General features: G+C 40.9%; 1 protein-coding gene and 1 non-coding gene across 10 annotated transcripts in view; both read right to left on the bottom strand.

Moving 5' to 3' along the window:
• The window catches only part of PPFIA4 (PTPRF interacting protein alpha 4), a 175864-nt gene extending 160264 nt beyond the window's left edge, over positions 1 to 15600 (bottom strand). For 7 of the 9 annotated variants that reach the window (XR_009763446.1, XM_061631803.1, XM_061631808.1 and 4 more), the window contains exons 1-2: positions 15463 to 15600; positions 13865 to 14021 (exon numbers count right to left, since the gene is read on the bottom strand). The gene's annotated coding sequence lies outside the window, so the exon portion shown is untranslated. The remainder of the gene's footprint in view (positions 1 to 13864; positions 14022 to 15462) is intronic. The other 2 variants (XM_061631805.1, XM_061631806.1) reach the window with 1 other exon arrangement.
• On the bottom strand, positions 1779 to 1896 carry LOC133388180 (5S ribosomal RNA). Its single transcript, XR_009763673.1, has one exon. It is a non-coding gene; the product is annotated as a 5S ribosomal RNA (ribosomal RNA).
• Positions 15601 to 16012: the final 412 nt, after the last annotated feature.

The following is a 16012-nucleotide window of genomic DNA, read 5'->3' as shown; positions in this document are numbered from 1 at the left end:
GAAGAAATTGTTACCTGTCAAGCTAAGGGAGTTAGGGTTCAAGAAAAGCACCACAATAAAAAGATATCATAGCCATGAGTTTTGTCACTGGCTGTTTCATGTTGTTCTATGGTTTATTGTATGCTGCTTTGATCTCCTGAGGAAAGAAGAGCAAGATATAAATGACTTATATAAATAATATGTTTAAGCTTAAAACCATTGCTATAAAGAGCTGGTGAAAAGAAGTATAGAAAGTAGTAAAAGACCACAAAGAAGACCCTCCTGGTAACTATATCCAATTTGGGGGAGGACACTGAATTTACCAATGGTGCACAGGATTCTCAAGTTGAAGGGAACATGTTTTTGCAGTTATGAAGAAAAACTTACATTTTGATCAGGATTCGTTAATACAATTAATATGATTAACCTCATGATTCATTAATACAATGCTGTACAGTTAGGACAATCCTCAAAATGATTATCTAGGAAGCAGAAATCAAGGCTACAAATACCTAAAAATATGCACCATTTAGGTTAATTTTTATATATATATACATAATCAAATAATTTGATATATTATTTGATTTGATTTATTTGATTTATATCCTGCCCTTCCTCCCAGCAATATATATACATACATATATACAGATAAGATAGTTCTGAAAGCAACAAACAGAACCCACTATTTTTTAGGACGGGCAGGACATATTACATCAAACAGAACATCACCTGCAGGTCCTGCAATATAGTTTACATCATCAAGTGCAAAAGACCAGGATGTAATATCCAATACGTAGGAAAGACCACAACTGACCTACGCACGCACTGCAGGAACCACAAGTTAGCAATTTTGACAAAAAAAGTGGAGCAACCAGTTGCAAACATTTTAACATCGAGGGTCACAGCCTGTTGGACTTTTCCATTACAGCGAGAGAGATGCCAGCAGATCCAGCAGCACTGACTAAAAGGGAGAATTTTTGGATTTACTCTCTGGACACATTGGCACCATATGGCCTGAACCTGGAGGACAGTACGACCACTACTTAGCTTCTGCAAATGAAGCCCCTCTGAGCAGTCAAAGCTCTATAACTGCCACCTTGGTAACAAACAGCATTTGTATGTTAGCAGCTGATGAAGGTGGAAGCTGAAACGTTTTGTTAATACAATAAAAACCTCTGTTTGGTTAATCACAATTAAGCTCATATAATGAACTAGAACAGAAGCATAAACAAGACCGTTGCTGGTGTTACACTAGTAGGACTAAAGGAAAAGGAAACACATGATGCCATCCATATGTCTCACACAGAAGCAGGTAAAGATGTACAGATCTCAGTATCAGTAGAATACGAGCCTCTTTTCCTCTAGATACCTGTAAATCATGAGTTGATTTCTCCATGATTGCCAGATTCCACAGATTTTTATACCACATTTAGGTTAAATTCAAGTATCAGCAGATTCTATTTTGCTTCCACTTACAATTTGGCTGGCCTCAGTCCCAAACCTAGGACTGTGATGCATGAAAGAAAAAGTGAACGGATTTGCCTCCAAAGGATCTCCAACCCCTTCTGAAACCAAAATGCTGATGTCCCCCAGGATATACATTAGAAATAGCTACGTCAAAGAACTTGAAAGGGGTAAGGGAAGCCAAGGGGCAAAGGCTGCAAAATGTCATGTTACTGTTGTTATATGCCCTCAAGTCAATTACGACTTATGGCAACCCTATGAATCTTTTTTGGATATATTCATAGGGTTTTCATGGTAAGAGGTATCCTGAGGTGGTTTAACATTGCCTTCCTCTAAGCCTATGGTACCCGGTATTCCCAGGCAGTCTCCCATCCAAGTACTAACCAGGCCTGACCCTGCTTAGCTTCCGAGATCAGACGAGATCGGGTATGTTCAAGGTAGTATGCCATAGGCAAAAGGTCATAGAGAACATTAACAAAAATACTGGACACAATTCAAGTAGGAACAGAATTTGGAGAGAACTCATGGGTAAGTTTTAGGAGAGAATGTAGATTCCAAAATTGGCATAATACTCCAACAAGGAGAGATCTCAAGTGTGGACATTTATTAGGACATATGAAAGCACCTGGGAAATTGCAGGCTATTCGATATTTTGAACAGAATTAGTACATATTTGCTATTGCAGTGGGGAGGGGAGTTTGAAAGTTGCACTAAATACAAGACCCATCTCCCTTTGGTCAAATCTATTTTGGTCAAATCTAAAACATTGTTTTAGAGTTGGAAGGGACCTTAGAGATCCTCTAGTTCAACCCCCTGCTTAACGCAGGATAAAATTACAGCATCCCTGACAAATATCCACCCAACTTCCTTAAATGCTTCCAGCTAAGAAGAGCCCACCACATCCTGAGATGGGCTGTGCCACTGTCAAAGAGCTCTTGTACTGAGGAAGTGTTTTCCCCCCTAACGTTTAGCTGAAATCTAATTTCTTGCCATTTCCACTCAATAGTTCCAGTCCTGCCAAGAAAACAAATCTATCCCATCTTTTGCATGACAGCCCTTCATATATTTGAAAACATTTGTCTCCTCTTAACCTTCTCTTCTCCAGCAAAACATATCAAACTCTTTCAATCATAACTCACAAGACCATTGGAACGAAGCTGAGATTATTTGGTGTGCCCATCTTAAATGAAATATCTCTAATACAGAAATTGGGCTAACCCAAGCCTTTCAGTTTGGAAGCAAAACGGGGCTACCCAATTTTCCACCACCATCACAAACTGAATACAGTAGGGCCCCACTCATACAGCAGGTTAGGTTCCGGACCCCCATCGGAAAGTGAAAGCCGCCAAAAAGCGGATCAGCTGTAGCGCGGGGGTCTGGAACCTAACCTGCTGATCGCACCAGAGGAGGAGAAGGTCAGATCTTCCCCTCCTCGGGCACGATCATCTCGAGCGGATTGCGCCAGAAGAGAAGATCAGCTGTAGCATGCTACAGCTGATCTTCCCCTCCTCCGGCACAATCAGCTGGAGTGTGGGGAGCTCCAGCCCCCCCTCCAGCTGATCGCCCCGGTGGCGCCATATTAGCGGAATGCCAAAAAGCAGGGCGCTGAGAAGCCGGGCTCTACTGTATGAGCAAACAGTGTGATGTGGCTAAAAAAAAAGGCAAATGCTATTTTAGACTGCACCAACAGAAGTATAGTTTCCAAATCACGTGAAGTACTAGTTCCCCTCTATTGGGCACTGGTTAGGCCTCATCTTGAGTACTGCATCCAATTCTGGACACTGCACTTTAAAGAAGGATGCAGACAAACTGGAACAGATTCAGAGGAGGGCAACAAGGATGATTTAGGGGCATGGAAGCAAAGCCCTATGAGACAATGAAAACTGGACATGTTTAGGGTTGACGAGACATAGGGGGGATATGATACCACTCTTCAAGTACTTGAAAGGTTGCCACACAGAAGAGGGCCAGGATCTCTTCTCAATCATCCCAGAGTTCAGGACACGGAGAAGAGGAAGACAAGCTAGTAAGGCAAATGGGGAACGTAACTCAATCTTCCAGAGTCTTTGTTAAAACAAACGGGGAGCAGCAGCAACAGTAGTAGCACAGCCAGCTCTCAAAGCCGGTCTGGTCCCACTCCTCTGCTCCAAAGGAAGCGTAGAGGATGAGTGCCGAGGCGGCTGGAGTTGCTGCTGGGAACCCCTCCACCTCCTCCCACCATGTCTCCATTCATAGCAGAGGCAGATGGGAGCTCAATGGGTTTCCCTGTGAGACCAGTGAGGAGGCGGCAGCGGTGCCTCCAAGCAGCAGCAATAGCAGCAGCAGCCCGTGTAGGCATTGGCTCCGGCCAGCCGCTCCGCTTGCAACCTTCCAGGCATGAACAGCTGAGAAACAGAACACGGGGAGAAGAACTACTTTCTGTGCAGTGTTGCAGGCAAATGTCTGGCTTCCATTGCTAGCTCAAGGGCCCCTCTGTCATTATGAATGAAGTCGCAACAGTGAAAGAAAGCTGGCTCCACAAGCGCGAGGCTTTACATTGCCGTTGGGGACAGAAAGACCACCAGTGCCCAAGAAGAATCACCATGAGCAGGGTCCAAAAGAGCTGCATCACCATAACAACCTCCACCACCGTGGGTATGTGCCGACTGTCACTATTTTGCAGGAGGAATTCAAGTGCATACTGGAACTTTAGTACATGTCAGAACGGGAAAAGCAGAGGTATTAAGAAAGTTTGATTTGTACTGTATGCTAGCTGAGAGGCCAAGTTGTTTTCCTTTGAAACGGAAGCATCTGATCACCTTAGGAAAGGACAAACTCTTCTTGCACAGCTTTGCTGTAACAAATGCTTATTGCGCTTCTGCCTCTCGGGAGCTACCGCCCCCGCTAACACCACCTCCTCTTTCTTGGCAGTGCCAATAATGATAATGTTATTTGTTATTTAATTTTATTTGTTATTATAATGTTATTTGTTATTTAATTTAATTTTTGTAAATTGTATTGCTTTTATTGTATTTTTATACCTGTGTTTATTTTTCTTTGTAAGCCACCTTGAGGGCCTTTGGCCAAAAGGGGGAGTATAAATAAAATTTCATCATCATCATCATCATGGGCTCAAGTTACAGGAAGCCACATTTCAATTGAAAACTTCATAACTGTTCAAGTACAAAAATGGAACCAATTACCAAGGGAGGTGGCGGCCTCTCCAACACTGGGGGCATTCAAGAGGCAGCTGAACAACCATCTGTCAGGTATGCTACAAGTTGGAGTCCTGCACTAAGCAGGAGGTTGGACACAATAGCCTTATAGACTCCTTCCAACTCTATTGTTCTATGATTCTAACGTATAGAACTGAATTTTGTTTTTTTTTGTTTTTTACAATAATTTTTATTCACATTTTCATAAAACATAGAAAACAAAATCATAAAACATTCACAAAAAACAAAACAAAACAAAAATGATTAAACAAAAAAATAAAATGTTGACTTCCCATTTGTCGCAGATGAAATCAGTTGTAGGTCTACAATATATAACAATCCTGTCTCTTATTTATATTATAAAATCACTTTCCTCCAGTAGTTATCTTAATTAATCATCAAATCTCATAAACATTACTTTATTCTTTCCACAAAAAGTCAAAGAGAGGTTTCAATTCTTTAAGAAATATATCTATCAATTTTTCTCCAAATAAACATGTCGATTAATCCATCTCGTTAATAATTATAATAATCTTATTGTCATAACCATAGTCCAAATAAACATATCGATTAATCCATCTCATCAAAATCTGTTAGGTCCAATAATTTCAATAGCCATTATTCCATTATCCATATTAATTCCATCTTCCATCTTCAATAGTCCTGTTAAGTCCAGTAATTTCAGTGTCCAATCTTCCATTATCAGTATTCCATAATAATCTTGCTGTCATAGCCATAGTCATATAATAAGAGTCTGATAGGAATTTCCTCTATCCCAAATATTTTCTTGCCATCAATTCTGAATAAGTTGCTGAAATATTGTTGTAAAGTCATATCTGTGTTCTTCTTTTTTACAAAATGCACTGGCTCATCTCTTGAGAGTTTTTCCATTGTCACATGGCTGCAGTTAATTCCATAGATTTTATCTATATCAAGCTCCATCACGTCATTCCAGTCCAGAAGATTATCCAAGCCATTGATAACTTTATCTCTAATATCTTCATTAATTTCTTCAGAGATAACGTTAAATTCCAAACAGTAGATTTTATTTCTAATATCCATAAACTCCAGATCTTTTTCCAATTCCACATTTGTTCCAATCTCCAGGGCTTGTATCTTCCCTTTATTTTTTCTTTTCTCATCTCTGATCTCATTCTCCTCTCTCACAGGATCCCCTATTTCTTTAAGCTCCTGCGTCATTTTGCTCAGTTCAATTTTCAGCTCCTTACTGCCCTGTCGCAGGGTTTGTTTCGTTGTCTCAATCTCATCCATTATTTTCTGAAACATAATTACTTCCAGATTCTCAGACACTTTCTTGATTGCCATTTTTAAAACCACGAAAACAAAACAAAACAAAAATAAAGAAGAACCACTTCTTATTTCAGCAACAATTGGGTTAATATTCCAGGCTTGATGACATCACAGTATAAACAGAGCAGCCTGCCTTATCTCTCTATGTTCAAGAACACAAAACAAATTTAGTTCCCAGCATCAAAACAGTTAGTGGCGTTGTGAAGAAGCAGATTCGTCAAAATAAAATAGACCAAAAAGAGAATAGTCCCAGACAATATAATGTTCCTCGGAATAGAAATCCCTCTTCTGTTTATATCTTTAGAATGCACTTCCAGGACAGCTTTTTGCAATAGAAACAGAGATAAGCTGTTAATTTCGTGAATAACAGAAGAGTTATAGCTCACCCAGAAGTTCTTTAAAGCTGATTCATTTGACAAATCTCTTTTTGCTGCAACAATTTAAACCAAGTAAAAAAAATAATAGAAAGAAGGGTGCTTGCCTGTTAGTCCGTTTTCTCTTTGAAGAAAAGATAAACGTATCGCATTAATCAGATAGAGCTTGTTCGGAAGTCCGTCCGGCATTGCTGGCTGGACCTTTTCTCATAAATTAATGAAATCCAGTCCTCCCAACAAAAACAGGCTTTTGAGGTTGATCTCTACGTTTCTCCCTGCCCGGGAGAAATTTCATCAGTCAAAAAAAAAATGTTCTGACTGATTTATATCTGAATAAGCTTCTTTTGAGGCGGGAGCGCGTCTCAAAAGCAGGCACAAGCGAAGTCACCCTTCCCCGAAGTCCTAGAACTGAATTTTGTGAATGTTTAACTAGAAGGAAAACAATATAACTAAGCATTATCAGAACTTCAGACTTGCAGGTGTACTCTGCTTGTAAAATTCTAATGATTTAATTCATTTTAAACTGAATTAACTACTGCAAAGCCCAATTTTGTTTTTGCTTTCACTTCCTCCTTCCTCTTAATTACCTGTATTGCCTCATAATTATACAGACACCTGCCCCAATTCCAATCTTCTGCTAGTCTTGTATCTCTCTCCACATCTTTCATCTATCAATCTTGTACTCTCCCCATATACAACATGCCACTGCTAATGTCTTTCAGTTTCTCCAACCCAAATGAAAGCATACAGGGCACAGGTGGCAAACCTATGGCCCTCCAGATGTTGCTGAACTACTACTCCCATCATCTCTTATTATTGGCCATGCTGGCTGGGGCTGATAGGAACTGTAGTTCAGCAACATCTGGAGAATTATAGGCAATCTCTGATATAGGGAAAAAAGGTGTAGTTAGGCAGCCCATAGTGTCAAGAGTTTGTGTTTCCCTGAGTGAAAGTTTGAGAATACTGAGGTTAAGTTGTAAGAGAGCACAATATAAGACATTGTAGAATGTATTTACTGCTTACATGGTACAGTACAGCTTCGCTTTACGGTACTTCGCTAATGCAGTGGTCTCAATTAGACTAAAGCCCCACTCATACGGCACTTGTTCCGCTTTTACGGTGGTTTTTGGGCGTCACACACCATTCTATTCAATAAGTTCCACTTTTCAGTGGTTTTCACTTTTCAGCGGGGGTCCAGAACGTAACCTGCTGTATGAGTGGGCCCTACTGTACAGAATCTTCTCTGGGTTCAGTATGCCTAGCATGGGTTACATGGCACATTATATTCCCAATACAGAGAAAGCAGGCTTTGAATTCAGTAGCTCTCTCCATGCTCAACCTCAAATATAGCACTAGTTCATTTATCTCTTTCTGTACTGGAGAAATTAAATTATTTTGATTGTTCTGCTTGTTGGAGATCTGGACAATTAAATGCTACTATTACACATTTGTACTGGTGCTGTGAGATGATTTGTTAGTTTTAGAAAGATGTCAAAGAATCAGCTTCACATGTATGATTTTTTGTTAGTGCCTAGTTACATTCCAGCCCAATGGGCCCTAAATAAAATATATGTGGCTTGGATTAGATGTGCTGCCATAGTTACGAGTGCAATGAGTATCTATGGGATGCTTTTCTGGAGTGGTCTGAATATTGCCCAAACCCAACAACTGTTGCAGCTTGACATCTGACTCCTTGTCCAGATGACACAAAAACTTGCTGCATCTCATCCTTTCTACCTCCCCCTCCCCCTTTATCTTCTATCTTGTTCTTATCTTCCAGCTAGAGGCCAAATCTGTAATAGGAATGAAAATTAATAGACGAGCCTTTTGCATCCAAAAAGACAATATATCTGTTTAACAAAGATATAATAAAAAAACTGATTTAAAAGATAAAAGGTGCTTAATATAAGAAAGATTTCATAACAGTTTCCATATCTTTTGTTGAATGTATAAGTGCCCTAGATTGATCTTAAATCAATTCTTTATCCTAGATTATATAGAGATCAAACATACTGCAGGTCAGGACTATCTGTCTGCTCATAGACATAATTAGATCATAATCATTTGCACCTCAGCAACAACTAATTCAGGGCTCAGTGATGTTAAAGGCAGCAACTGTTATTAAGCAAATAATATCTAGAACTTCAAAGCAGTTCTTCTGCAATGCAATATTTCATGATTGAACTGGTAAGCCTTCAGGCACAATATTTGTTCAGCTTTACTGCCACACATCCTTTGGGGGCCTGGACTTTTATGACCCTAGCCCCCACTAAGTGTAATCTCACCACCCTCTATACTTGCCTTATAGTCTTTCCTATTACCATAACACCATTAATCTACAATTCACAAAAGCCCTGTGCAAGACCTCAAAATGTTACAGATCACAAACACATGGGAATAATGCAACTTTTCAGCTTCTATGTAAAGATTATTTAAACTATAGAAATTAGTCCTCCAATCCCGTTTAAATCACCTCAACAGCTTATTGTTTCGACGGATCAGGAAATACAAACCCTCTTACTATTATCAAAAGAATTACTATTATAATTTATAGAATACCCCCCCACAGATATGTGGGGGAGGGCATCTGGAATTGAGTGAATGAATCAATTTAAATCAAGTATCCTATTTTGAAATTCAAATGTTTCCTGAATAAGTATGCATAGTAACTGCTCAGTATAACAAAACATATTGGGTTGTACTTAGCTAACTTTTACTTAGAGAAGACCTATTGAAATCAATGGACCTAAGTTAGCCATGATCATTAATTTTAATGGGTCTGCTATTGCTATTTGAATATAACCCACTGATTTGCAACTAAATATAGCTTTTATACAAGCTAGTACAATCTAAAATCTTTGGTCATGTATCCCACGTCGTTTACACTGCACAATTATATCTGTTCAGAGATTACACAGATTTCTGTTTATATCTGTACACAAAAAAGTGTAATGATGGTCGAGTCATATCTCTTTGGGGAATATGTTCCAAAGTTGGGACACCACCACAGGAAAAACTCTCTTGTTTGTAAATACAGTAGGGCCCCGCTCATACGGCGGGTTCCATTCCGGACTCCAGCCGTAAAGCAAAACCCATTGACAATAATGGGACAAGTCACGCGAAAATGATGTCAAAATGGCACGCGGCGGAAAAAAAACACCGTAAAAACAGAACAAGCACCTTAATGCAGGGACTTTCCCTAATTGAAAGCCGCAGCATTAGCGAATCGCTGTAAAGCAAAGCACCATAAAGCGGGGTCCTACTGTACACAGCAAATGACTAAGGATGGCATGTGGAAAAGCCCTAAACTGAAGATCTTAAGGTAGGCTGGTGAGGAAATGGTGCTCCTTAAAGTGTCAAGGCAAACAGCGTTGTCTCAGAGCCAGGCCAGAGTCAACACCATAATCAGCAGACACAGTACTTATGTTCTCCAAACTGAAATAGCATCAGTGAGAAGCTTCAAATAGGAGGGGAGGGAAATCTAGCATAAACACAGCTGCAGAGCAGTGCATATGTGACTCAATGCTTCATTAACACTCCCTATCAGAGAGAATTAGAAGAGAAAGGTGGGAACTGCTCACTAAAGATGGTACTAAAGAAAACACAACACACTGGGGAAATCAAATGGTGACAACATATTCAGCATCAGCATAACTGTACATCCATTATAAGAGTTAGAAATGCAATGGCAATGCCTTGCTTAAACCACTTAAATGAGGACAGAATGAAAAGCCTATGAGGACAAATAGGATCTTCCCAACACTATAACGAAGCACCAAGACAGCTCAAATACGATCAGACCGTGAGAACTAGAGAAATTTTTTTTAAGTGTTGCGTTGAGGGGGATTTTGGTTTACACTGGAACAATTGAAACATAGAAAGGGGTGCTTTGAGACAAGGTATTCATACTGAATGTTTAGTGTGCACCATGAGCAACTGTCAGAAATCCCTGCCCTAGCTGCTATTTATGAAGCATCTAAAGTCGTGCCAGGCAACAAGTTCTCATTTGACTGCTGTTGTCCCATCATGTATGACTGTAGGAAAATCATTTGATTTGAGGAGAATGTCTCACACTCATGCTCTTGAAGATTATATTTAAACATGAAACAATTCAATAAGCCATTCTATACTTACACCAAGCAAGCACAGAATGTAGTGCAGAGAAAAGACTCCAGCATCTTAAAACTTTCAAGTTCACATTTTAGAAAAGCAAGCTTCTAATCCTTATAAATATAGCGATTGATTAGGGGTATAGACACAGCAAGGTCAAATTCCAGAAGCTGTGAAGAGAGGGCAACAGTGAGGGATTAGTTGTTCTGCAACCTCCTTCCCCATACATGTTAGAAACAATGGAAATATGATATAATATACTAAAAGTTGTAACTTTTAGTAAATATACAAAACGTAACTTTTTGTAAATATACAAAACATCAATAAATATACAAAAGTAAACATACAAAAGTCAATAAAGCCAAACATCAACAGATAAAGCCAAAAGAAAAAAATAATTAAACCAGCCATATACCACTATTGACTCAGTGGAAAAGACTACTGAAATCAATAGGCTTTACATACTTACAAAACTAGAACGATAAGTACACACATGATAGGGAGAGGGAAAGAAGTTTTGCTGCAGGATAACAGCCTTGCTACAGGAAAAAAAAAACTTTGCCCACCTTCCTTCTAATTGCAAGCCTGCCAGGAAATGTGCTCCACTGTGCTGAGAAGAGGACCATATATTCAAAGAAAAGATTACTGAAATATTGCATGGCTGGGGGAGAAAGTTTTCTTTTTTGCTCATTTTTAAATTTCTGTATAGGGATGGGAAGCTTTTGTCTGTCCAGATGTTGCTAGACTACAACTCCGATCATATCCTGACCACAGGTTATGCTGGCTAGGCAGATAAAAGGCAGAATCTAACAACATTTTGAGGATCACAGATTCCCCATTCCCAGTCTATTTGACAGCTGAGGTGGTACATAGGCAAATGCTATTGATTACACATTCAGAAATAGTAATCTGGTTGCTATTTGACTGAGTGGTTCTTTCATAACCTGATGCAAACATTTGGCTCCTTTAACAACTAGCTTGAAAGAGCCATCCTAAAGCCTAAGAAACCCAGCAAGATGATAGCAGCACAGACGAAAGATTACAGATTAACTCCTCCCAAGAACTATGTCTTTTCAATGCACTTTTGTGCTTAATTTCTCAAGAAACTAAGTGAACTGAAAAGTTTCTATTGAAATCAATGGGGCAAATTAGTCATGACTTAGTTCCCATAATTCAACCAACTTGGTTTGGATCTAGACCAATGAATTTAAGTTTCAAGGAAGCAGACCTCAGGCTGGAATCCAAAATATATTCACTAGGTTCCATGAACTCATTTTCTCATAGCAGGCAAACAAAATAAAGTTTGAATGGCACAACAGCATCTAAGCCAGAGGTTGTCAACATGGTGCTCTCCAGATGTCAGCCACCATGGGCAATGGTCAGGGATGATGAGAACTTGGTCCAACATAACGTAGAGGACACTACACTGGCTACCTCTGATCTAAATCATATTGTGCCATATGCTAGATCTCAGTTTAAGCAGCTGCTCCTAAACTTCATATGTATGACACAAGTTACAGAAACATAAGAAACGTCCTTATAGCAAATCAAAACAATAGTCCATCAAATTCACTATTGTCTACACTGATAGCAACTCTTCAGTGTTTCAAGCAGAGGTCTTTCCCAATCCTACTCAGAGATGCACTCTAGGACCTTCTGCATACAAAATATGTGAGTCTACCACTGAGCTATGCCCATCTCATTGTCAGAAACCAAGTTCTACAAGGTCCCAAGATCTTAAAAGGACACCCTCCCATTTACTCTGAAAACTGAGAATAAGGAAAGCAAATTAATACCCAGGTCAGAAAGAGAGGTCCACATGGAACAACTCAGGTGATTGGATTTGCAGAAAGTTTTGGCAAGCCTATAGAAACATGGACACTTGAGCAACACGTTTAACTGCAAGGACAATATTGCGGGTGCATACAACTGGCAGGACCTCCCTCTTATTTCCTCATGAAGAAACATGTTTAGGATCACGTCTTAAGGAAAGTTTAGCAAAAGCTCAAAATTCAATTTTATTTTTCTTAGTATACATGAGATTATTTAGGTATAAGAGTAATATCTGGATTTTGGAGCCCAAAGAATACACAGCTCTGCTTAAAGAAATACCTTTATTTCATTCTTTTTCCATTTATTATTTCTAGAGAGCCTATGTTAAATAGGTACAATCTGTAAATCAACTGAAGACACAGGCCTTTTCTCTCCTCACGTTCACAATCTAAAAGAACAAACCCACAAGGAAAACAAGTAAACTATGAAATATAATGGTTTAACAATGACAGAGCAAGGGGCCAACAGGCAGTTGGGGCTAGACTAATCTGCTGGTGTTCTTGATGGGATTAAGATGGTGCAATAGTAGTAGACCAAGAGGCCCTTGGTCATTTGATCACTGCAAGGGCCAAAACATCCCTCCCCCACTTCTGTAAGCATGAGGCAGCTGACTTTTGGAGTGGTATTCTTTTGAAAAAGATATAGGAAGCAAGACCCTTGTGTTGCTCATTCTCTGTCTGACGAATGAGACTAGGATGGCCTTCTCCTTGTTGTATGTTCTTCCTGGAAGGGAAAAACGGTCAACCTACCAGTGGCTTTTGGGCTTCTGGCTGGTGACAAGTGCTAGAGTTTCTTCTCCTCTCATTGACCTTCCCAATTCTACTTTCAGAATAAAAGTAAGCACTGCCAGTCAAATACTTTTTACTTTATTGTAGATATTACCAATGGGATGTTTAACAAGTAAGTGGCTCAACCCATTGGTTTCTTTACTTCAGAAGGCTAAGAGCTTGTCTAGAAAAGATCTTCCCCATGACTACAGCACTAACCTAGAAGTAGAGGAAATACACTGAGCAGTGTAGGATACTGCTGCAACAATTCAATTTGTCTCTGCCGCCTGTGCTAACCCTATTCATCCATTTACACTAGGCTCTAATGATGAACATGGGTATCACAAAAAGACCTCATATGGCTTGCAGGTATTAGGCACACAGATGAAAACAACACCCCTAGCACTTTTTAAAAAGTGTGGCAACAGATGCTGCAATCTTTTCGGCGCCAGGTGAAAATCTTTTTATATTCCCAGGCATTTTAATGTGTACTATTAATATTTATTGTTGTATTTTGCTGCTATTTTGATTATTTTTGTTTGATTCTATTGTATTATTGTATTTATACATTCTCTGATTGTTTTATTATTATGTACACCGCCCAGAGAGCCCTTGGGCTTAGGGCGGTATATAAATAAAATAAAATAAATAAATAAACCTTGTCATTTTTATGTTATGTAGGACACAAATTTATTACTTGATATGAAAAAGCAAGTGGGTTAGTTTCATTCAGGCATTTATTTGAGACATTCTAATATAGATGAATTCACCTATTTTGTCTTATTCTGTGTATAGACATACATATAGTTATAAAACCACCCATGATGCTTACACAACGCTCAAGAATGGTTCAGCAGCTGGTGTGTTATGACAGCTGTTTCTCTTGTTCTGTACTATCATGCTGTCCCCTTGTGTTTCTTTCAACCATTTGTCACATCCATCTGTTTCTTCTTATTTCAGGCTTGATTTTAAGATTTTCTGGACACGTACTGGTGGGGGAGAGACATTTTGCATCACCTTTAGAAATGGATTCCTCTCTTTTCAGCAGTTGCATTTTGCCATAGTATACAATTGCTCTATAGTGTAGTGTTCATATTTTATAAGCATACATACAAAAATAGGCACATAATTCATCTTTTAATAAGCCCTGTGACACTGGCTGGGTTTCATGAAAACCTATGATACACCACCTAAGAAGAAAATAATTACACAATAGCACAACACCCAAATCACCAACTGAAAAGAGACGAAGTCCCTGTTTGCAAAACAATAAATATTAACTGCAAATCTCTATCAGAGAGTTGGACCACAAAGCTGAAAGAATCCAGCTCTAGCTGATAAGTAAGATTCACACTTTTTAAATGAAAGCCAAATACATAATTAGAACCCCATTTCCAAGTGTTGAATACAACCCCTGCCTGAGCCACACAAAAGTAGATGGAATTTAACACCTCCAAGGAGTTCAGGCTAAGAGATTCCATTTTTCTATCAGGAGCAGAAGGCAAGGTTTTTAAAAAGAAAAAAAACAGCATGGGTTGTTTCCTCCTTCCCCCCCCCCCATGAGAGCCACAAGCCATATTCAGGAGCATGCATGGCCCAAGGCCCGCATGTTCCTCTCTGTCTCAGTTAGCAGCATCAATACACCAGGAGAACTGACAAGGCCAAGCTTACCACAAATATTTTTCCCCTAGCATTTGAAGCATCGCTGCCCCTGAGCGACCGTATCTACGCCCATCACCTTTACTACCACTACCCTGGAAACGATGTCGCTTTGGAAGAAGAGTGTCAGGCAAAAACTGTTCGGCTCAAAAGACTCTCCCCCAATGGCTTGGAGCTTCTGCCTGCGGCTTGCAAAGGACCCTCATTTCGCATCACCACCGAACTACACAAGGAAGCCACCTCTCCCCGGTTTCCAAGGCACACGGCATCCCCCGCGCTTTGCCCAAGAAGCAAAAGAGATGGCGGCGTGGCACGTATGCACCTCTGTCCGCGAGCCACATTGGGCATCTGCTCGCGGCCTCATTTGCTCCCCGCAGCCGGGAGGGATAGCAGGAGAAGGGGGCTGACTGACTGACGTGCTGCGGCAAGAACGGGCAGACAGAGGCCTGGACAGCGAGCGACGCGGTCGCCTCGCCCTCTCAGGCCACGGAAGCGCCCTTTTCCCGAGCCGCCTCCATCCCGGACTAGTCACAGCACCTAACAACGGCGAGACAAGGCTGGCACCGAGCAGCCACCCTATTCTCCCCCCACCTCCGTAAATAATTCCCGGTCACATAACCCCCCCTCAGCGAGACAATGATTCCCTTGCCTCGCCTAGCCCGCTCCCCTTCCATCCGGGCACGTTGTCCTCAGGCGGCGGCGGAGGGTACAGGGGAACCAGCCCAAAGGCACTGTCCCATCTCACCCCCCTCGGAAACAACCGCCACTCACCGGCTTCGGACAAGAGCTTCACATAGCAGCCGCTACAACAGCGTCCGAGCCCGAAAGGCCCCGCCCTCCACGCCGCCTCACCCTTCTCGGCTCGCGAAAAGCCACGCCTCTAAGCCGGCCTCTCGCTTGTGGCCACACCCCCTCCTTCATTCTAACGTGCTCTCCTGAGTATTTCTCAGCACTATTTCTATGGGCCGATGCCCCGCCCCCTCACGTATCCCACCCTCTCTGGAAGCCTGCTTCTGGCCCCGCCTCTCCCCATGCGGATAAGGAAAAAGCAGCACTGGTGATGCGGACTATTTCTTACGTCTTGTTACAAGCCACGGGCGAATCTAAACGTGGGTGCTTGGGAAGGGAGTCCAACTGGTGTCAGAAAAACGGATTTCCATCCACTATAAGCGTGTTGAGAATCAACGCGTTTGAGTGGTTGGTTGGCTGGCTTCCTCTTTCTCTCCGCCGCACGAGAAGCCACAAAATTATCCTTGTCCTTTGGAAATGGGTGCTGATGATGCTCATGCTCAGGAGCATCTAACAATGTACACCCACCTGC

Source organism: Rhineura floridana, chromosome 6, assembly GCF_030035675.1.
Source record: "Rhineura floridana isolate rRhiFlo1 chromosome 6, rRhiFlo1.hap2, whole genome shotgun sequence".
In the NCBI taxonomy this organism is placed as follows: domain Eukaryota; kingdom Metazoa; phylum Chordata; class Lepidosauria; order Squamata; family Rhineuridae; genus Rhineura; species Rhineura floridana.
The sequence above is the reverse complement of the archived record's forward strand: the minus strand, read 5'-3'. Positions and strand labels throughout refer to the sequence as shown.